Here is a 7,972-nt window from a genome sequence, read left to right on the forward strand (position 1 = left end):
CTCTTTACTCACTGCTATGTGATGCTATATGCTTCTTTCAGGCTAAAGCCTCAGACTATGGGGATGTGATCAGCAAATGCACCCCTTGACATTGAAGCTAATAGTCATTAATATAAAACTGATGAAACATACTATTGCATTTAATGGCTCACTATTTACAATCCCCAATCTCTCAGAAAGATGCTATTTAAAATGTAATGAGTGTAATATACAGTAAAATCCACATGAATTTATTTATTCATTTATTCAAAAAATATTTATGAAGTACTTATTATATGTTAGAAAATTGTGCTGATGTAGAGAGGCAACGATAAGCAAGCCATGCACTGTGCATCCAAACACATGATGATATCATAACAAAAATATTCTGCCTCGAGTCTGAAACACAAGAGACAAACAGCAAAAATGGTTCAGCGTAATATTGGCCTTCCTAGAGGAATGGGCTGCTCTTATAGGTACTTGGCTCTGCTTAGCAGGCTTACCCATATGATAAAAGTGGGCATATATCAATCATGGTAAGACAATTGCATATAACATCCTTATTTTGATTCCACGCTTATTAAACATTTTTCCATTTTCATTTACTTTTTGACTGGCTTAATAAACCCTATTTCTCAGTTTGTCCATTAGTCAAAGAGATGATTTGTGTTGAAAGAACACACTAAAGAAAGGGGTCACAGGAAACTTCCTCTACCTTTTGTTTTTTTTCCCCAGGCACTTGGAAAACTGAACTCCATCTTAGGCAAATCTAACTCTCCTTTCCTTAAATATGTCTCCTGCAGCAAATGAGATGCAGTATGGTACAGTGAATCAAAACCAAACAAAACAAAAAACAACTTTCTGACAGTAATTTTACTATTCTATGTAGGAGTAAGATATATTGACAAAACAAAAACAGGTGTAGATCTCTTGACTGTTCTAAACCCTATTCTCACTAAATAATATTATATTATGTCTGATCAACCAGGCACTTATGATTTGGTGCTTATAATGGAACTCTGAGGCTTTATCACAGTACTGATGTGGTATTAAACTGATTCAAGACAATTTATTGATCAAATATTGGGTATAGAAGGAATCAGCTAAAAGGGTAGTCAGTCTTCGTGGTTTATCCAGTGAGCAACTATCTTTCTTTTAATCTTATATTAACTGCACTAGGCAGTTTATCAGGCGGCATTCAAACATGGAAAATAGAACAGCACAAAAAGTTCCCAGGTAACCAGAGTCCATCACCAATACATGTATTAGTATGTATCTCTAAACAATGTCTCTTTAAAGAAATGAAAACATAACCTCAGTGCCAGTTAACAGGATACACCTGTTTTTGTTTTGTCAATACATCTTAGACAGTTTACATTAGCTCCTTAATATCCCTGAATATTTACTTACTGTTCAAATTTCCAATTGTCCCCCATATGTGATTTTTCTTAACACTTGTTTAAATAAGATTGAACTAAGGGCTACACATTGCAATTAGATGTTACATTGTTTAAACATTTTTTAATCTGTAAGGTTCCCCCTCAATTTTGATTATTCACTTGCAATTTAAACACTGGAAAAAAGAACCTTGGTGCTGACTGCAGCCCTATAGTGTTACTTCACATGCTCATCAGTCATCTTTAATTTCCATTAAATTAACATTCTCAACTAAATTTCCTCAAAATCAAGTTTTTCTTTCATTTTCATTATTTTTTGGCAAGGTTACTTCATGGTTGTATGTTCTATTGTGCGGTAATGAAATCCTAGTCATCCTTCTTTCTGTAATGTTAGCAGCTACAGATGCTTAAAGCCTACATCTAAATCACTTATACATGAATTAACTTACCTTAACTATGTTTGAAAAAAAAAAATCTTGGGTTCTTCATACCCCCATCAACTGAATATAGAAAAGCAAAACAAAACAAAAAAACCTGATGCATGTGGTATTCCTTCTTCTAGAGACTGATTCATTGATCCATCGATAGGGAATTGTAAAGGACATATTTGATAAATCAAAGCCCTAGAGAAGACAGAAAATTGAGTGGCATTAGAGCATTAACCAGAAGAACAAGACTTGGTTAAAAAAGATTATTCCTTTCTCAGAGACAGTAAAATGGAAAAGAGAGGGAGAAGCTAAGAGTGATTTTAGAAATGAAAAAAAGGTGGAAGATGAGTATTTGCATATAGGGTGACCTTAATTTCTCAGTAAATTAGGAAGTAATATCATTCCCCCTTCCTACCATACCAATAACATAGTTTTCTTAACTTCGTAAACTCCCTTGTCAGCCATAATCTATTGATCACATTTCCTCTGCTGGTGTTCTTTAAGATGTCTGGAAACTTTTCTACTCACTCCTGACAATATTAATGAAATGATTCCATTAAAACACAAATTAGGCTAATATTTTGTTGAATTAATTTATTTAGATTGAGTCTGATTACTTAGGTATCATAATAATCAGCCTGGAAGCATTTGAATAAAATAATCCAATTAATTTAAGAATTCTTCATTCGCTCTTATATTCCAGATAAATGAAAAAAAATTAATTTAACCCATTAATGTGGTATTAGCAGCATGGCATGTCAAAGGGAGATACAGAACAAACACAAATGTCACTCATAAGAACTTTCACTAGAAACATGATCAAGTTATTCACACTCACAATTTTCTGAATAAAGTTGTGTCATGTGGGCATTATTATTATTATATTTAAAGCAATTATTACTCTGAAGTGAAATTCTGATTTTTTAACAATTTTGAAACAGCTAATTTTTATCCTACTTATATATTTTTAAATTTTTATCCTACATATGCATTAGTGAATACTGTTATATATCAAATCACTTTATTTTCCTCAAAAGCTATATTAGGAGATCTATAAATGTCAATAAATTAGTACATTGATCTTGGCCCCCCAGTATATTCTCTCAGGAAAACTCAATAACAATGGTGTGGTAGAGCATAATGAGATGAAAATATTTATATAGACTTTGGTATAGCTGTAACCTTTTTTGAAAAAAGATTATTTATTTGAGAGAGAGAGAGCACAGGTGGGAGGGGCAGAGAGAGAGGGAGAAAGACTCTCATGCAGGCTCTAAGCTAATTGTGGAGCCTGTCTTGGGGCTCAATCTCATGACCCACGAGATCAGGACACTGGGATCAGGATCCTGAAATCAAGACTTGAGCAGAAACCAAGAGTCTGACACTTAACCAACTGTGCCACCTAGATACCCTAACTATAACCATTTCAGACCAGAATTATCCATGCCAACCTTTATCAGAGTTGAGATCCAACCAAAATAAAGATCAAGCTACAGAAGGAACATAACAGCTTCACACGATTTAATATCTTGCAGTTATAGCTTGCAAAAGGATATAGCATATTTTCCTGAACCAAAGAATCATAGGAGTTCTGAGTGAGTGCCCTGTGATTAAAAATTTCACTACCTACTTCAGAAACCCAGGGCCTCCCTAAGCTGTATTTTGAAAATCCATACCTACCCCAGAAGTGTTACTGCTTCCTGGTAGCTTAGTGACATGAAAGACATGGGGAGTGGAGCACAAGTATTTTTTTAATTTGAGGACCTAGTGAGAGAAATAATGCCTGATAATCCATTAATGGTAAGTCATATGCAAGGAGTCAGATCTGCAAGCCAGGGGAAAAGTAGATACACATACCCAAGGAGGTCAGTGTAGGTGATTTAATTCATTAATTAAAATATTAGCCTAAATTATGTCTTTTATCACCATTGCTGGCTTTGGCAGCCATTATCAACACTCCTGCAAATCTCTGCCTCTTCATTCTTATGGGAGATGTCTTATGAAAGTCCAAAAATGAGTAGTCATCTAATTAGAATGGGCATCAGATTTGCTAGAATGTTGGATTCTGAATCACCTTTCTGTTGTGCCCTAGAGCTTCTTGGCACAGAGAGAGAGAGAGAGAGAGAGAGAGAGAGAGAGATGTTTCTTCTCAATTCCTCTCCTTTCTTCATATCTCCCTCACTAATTCCCACAAGAAAATGAAAATGAGTCAACAGCATAACCTCATGGTCAACAGTGTCTCTTCAAAGAGAAAAATGAATCTTTATAAAGGACGTTGGGAGCAGCCAATATATGTGCTCATCTTGTTGGCTACGAACAGATGGTGTCACAGAAATGCTCAACCTCAATCCTAGGCCCTTCTTCTATAGATCTAAGAATCTAAAGGCTCAGGAACATCAAAAAATCAGAAGCCAAAACGAAGTTTTCTGTATTTGTGATAGTCTTTGTTCCTTATTTTTTAAAGGAAACACTTCTGCAATCATTCATAACTTATTTTAAAAGAGATGCATATGGCCTGCTTGAAGGACAGCTACTTGGAATACATCTGCACTTGATTTTGCTCCCCCCTGCCCCCGCACACACGCTATTGAAAGTCTCTGCTTAGCCAAGCCCTGTCATTAACTTTATTTGATCATTTCTGATTTAGTAACTAAGAACCACTTGGTACCAAGTTGCAATCTTTCTTTATCCACTGGTGCTCTGGGGCAAATGGATTTATGAAGTTGTTTTAAATTATATTCATTTTTGTTAGTGTATTAGAAAAAGAGGAATAAAAACCACACTGAACTATATACATTCTCGCTTTCTTGTCCAAATGGTTTGTTGCAAGGAGACTATAAGACTACCTTGGGCTATTTTTAATTTCTTTTGTTCGTTGCTATGTTTTTGGCCTTCGTATGTTTTTATTAAGTGTAATATTATCTGCTTTGCCTGGCTCCTCGAAGCAGCAGCCAGACCATAACAAAGTGAGTGCTGAGAAACACTGTCAACAAGATCAAGATATATACACAAATATGTGCTGCCATCAGCCTTCCTTCACCACAGGAAATTATTTACGAAAAAGAAGCAGAGTGCCTTGTTCAAAGCCAACCTATGGCCACAGATACCCTCATTATTGCTACTTGCAAAGCTGCTGTCCCCACCTGGCTTTTTCCATCCTTCCTTTTTCCTATAATGCTTTCTCTTCTAGCTTTATCTCGAATGCATAGACCCTGACACCAACTCTCCCTCATGGATGCTTACTTGTTTGCTTGTTTGTTTTCATTTCTTCTTGTTTCTCCTTAATTGCATTCTTCCTCATTTTCCCCAGATCGTCTATTATTTTTTCATTATCTTCCTCTGCTTCTTCATCCTACCATTCCAGCCAGTGGAGGTAATTCTTTGTAATTTTCTTTTTTTTTTTTTTTTTGTCAGAGAGAAAATGAAGTGATTTGTGTACAGGTGGGAAGAAGGGGAGACTTTTTGAGATGTTTAGCTTTCACTAACCAACAGCTGAGCCAAAAATATTTTGATCTTCTGTGGTGAGATGAAACCTCTGTATTGTCAGCTCAGCTTTCTTGCATTGGAAGCTCCCTAGTGTCCCTCACTTTCTCGCACTTGTTCAATTCTAGGTGCTACTATAAAGGGATTTTACTCATCAAATTATTATCCCCAATCAATTGACGTTAAGGTAGAGAAATTATCAGGTGGACCTGAACTAATCTTATGTGCTCTTAGATCTGAGTCTTGTGGTCAGAGATAGAGGAAGTCAGAGATTCAAAGTCAGAGAGACATGTTCCTGCTGGCTTAGGAAAAAGCAAACACTAATAAGGAACTGTAGGTGGCCTCCAGGAGCCGAGAGTGTTCCTTGGTCAACAGTTAGTAAGAAAATGGGGACAAACCTACAACTAAAAGGAACTGATTCTCCCAATAACCGTAATGAGCTTGGAAGAGAACACTAAGATGGGAGTGACAGTGTGACTGATACTTGGTTGTAACCTTGATTGCCACCCTGTAAAAACCTGGACATAGAACCCATCTATACCATGCTCAGACTTCTGCCCTACAGAAAGTGTAAGATAATAAATTTGCATTGCTTTAAGCCACTAAGTTTATGATAATTTATTACACAGCAGTAGAAATTAATACATTCTTCATAGACAACTTGCAAAGAAAGCAAGAATATATCGTGTATCTGCTTTTGCTTGATCGGGCCTTTGTCTGCTAAGTTTTTTTTTCATCTGCTGAAATTATTTTTAATAAAAAATCCCAGAAGGAAAGGACAGAGTCTTAAAAAAGCTGTTTAATTGCTTACTAGTGTTTATATCTATAGGGATAGTTAATATAGATGTTGAAATAAATTATTATCAGTCTCTCAAGGAATTCAGGATACAGGAAAATATCAACAACTGATTGTAATTATAACACTATAAGTATTCATTGATTTTTAACTCTTGGATACTTAACACTATGCTTATGTTTTGTTTTAAAATTACTATTTCTAAGCTCCTTAATGGAATGCTTCAAAATATTATAGGAAGGTGAAAAGTTGGACTTAACAAAACTCCTTCCCTTTCTCTTCTATTTTGGTCCTTAATGATGGAAATATACAGCCACTGTGTTGAAGATAATGGAACCGGGTACTTGAATTTTTTTTTTTTCTCAGTATAAAGTCTTTTGTTAACCATTGCCTCTTCATTGTATGATATAGCTGACAACTACCACACAATTTCCTCTTTTTACTTCTTAATAAAGCCCTTTTAGCCCAGAGAGTCACAATATATCTAGTCCTCAAGGGGAGATTTTGATTTTTTTTAAGCCAGTTAGAGAACGCCTTTCACTAATCTAGAAATCGGCAAGTGAATTAAATTTTCTCAGTCACATTGAAAAGAAGGAATATTTTCTAGGTTTAAGGGAGAAATCTCCCCTTTTGTCTCCTGCTAGCATAAATAAGAATTAATATTGCTCAGTTTATCATTAGCAGCCATCTCAAAGCCTTAAGGCCAGCCAGCCTTAGAAGGTAGCTGAGAACAGCAGAGGATAAAGAAGAAAGGGACCTGGATTCTTGATTAAATTGAATGTTTCATTATAACATACTTGGATCCCTCTACCTCTGGACTTTCAGTTCTATTAGATAATAATTTTCTTTGTTGATTTAGCCACTTTGAGTTGGGGTTTTTCTGTCATCTGCAGCTCTAATATACCAACAGATAACATAAGAGATCAATGCTCACTGTCAAGATGCTGTTTAAACTTGAGCTGAACCTTCTTCTCAAATGTAAAGCATCTCAAAGTCCTGTGGAATTTCATCTCTAGTTTCCCGGGCAACTATCACACGTCAGTCATGGATGTTCCGAAGCACACAGGTAATATTCCATCTCATCACCTCAATTTTAAATCTGGAGAAAGACAAATGAAATGGGTGCCGATAAATCCTCAAGGCTGCAGAGATAAAAGAAAAGAATGAAAATCCAGGAGGCAAAGGCAAGTAAACAATCCACTCTGCAATCTAATCTCCCTTCTTCCACTCTGTTTTTATTTCTCCTTTTTAATGCTGCCATGAGTGATGTAAAATTAGATATAAATTTTCTTGGAGGTTAAGTCCTTTTTTTCTCCATTAGTTTCCAGGACACACTTGACCCTTACATACAGGAAACACTACTTCTTCCAGAGAAAGATTCAACAATTCCAAATTCATTGTCTAAGATCCTTTGTACTCTTTGTTCTACATCTTAAGAATAAAATTCAATCTTAGACCTAAATGGGTATAATAGACTTTAATAAAAACAATTTAAATGCTAATATTCTAACTCTCTAAACATCTCTTCAATAGGACTGCATTATATACTAAATGATGGAAATAAAATTGAAAGATTAATATTTGTTCAATTTTGTAATGCTGTTTTTCATCAGAGCCAATAAGTTGGAGATAATTTCAAGCCATGGCTGGTAGCTTTGTTCATCGTTGCTTCCAACAGTAACCAAATGAGAGTTTCATTATTTATGTCACGAAAGAAATCTCTTGAGACAAACCTTTCAGAAGATCCAAGGATATGTACATACCCAAGAACTACTCGGCTAGAAACCCAGAGAGTGAGAGTCATCCTTCCTCACCTGAAATGTTCACTGGCTTCATCCTGGATTCTTAGCTTCTACTTCTCACCTGCTACCATCTCCTGTCCACATAGTAGC

General features: G+C 35.7%; 1 long non-coding RNA gene across 1 annotated transcript; it reads right to left on the reverse strand.

Annotated features, from left to right (window-relative positions):
- Positions 1–285: 285 nt before the first annotated feature.
- On the reverse strand, positions 286–7,078 carry LOC101677448. Its single transcript, XR_200676.2, has 3 exons — positions 7,015–7,078; positions 1,826–1,999; positions 286–378 (listed from the first exon to the last, which is right to left on the reverse strand). It is a non-coding gene; the product is annotated as an uncharacterized LOC101677448 (long non-coding RNA).
- Positions 7,079–7,972: the final 894 nt, after the last annotated feature.

Source organism: Mustela putorius, unplaced genomic scaffold, assembly GCF_011764305.1.
Source record: "Mustela putorius furo isolate JIRA1106 unplaced genomic scaffold, ASM1176430v1.1 tig00003834_pilon_pilon_pilon, whole genome shotgun sequence".
Classification (NCBI taxonomy): Eukaryota; Metazoa; Chordata; class Mammalia; order Carnivora; family Mustelidae; genus Mustela; species Mustela putorius.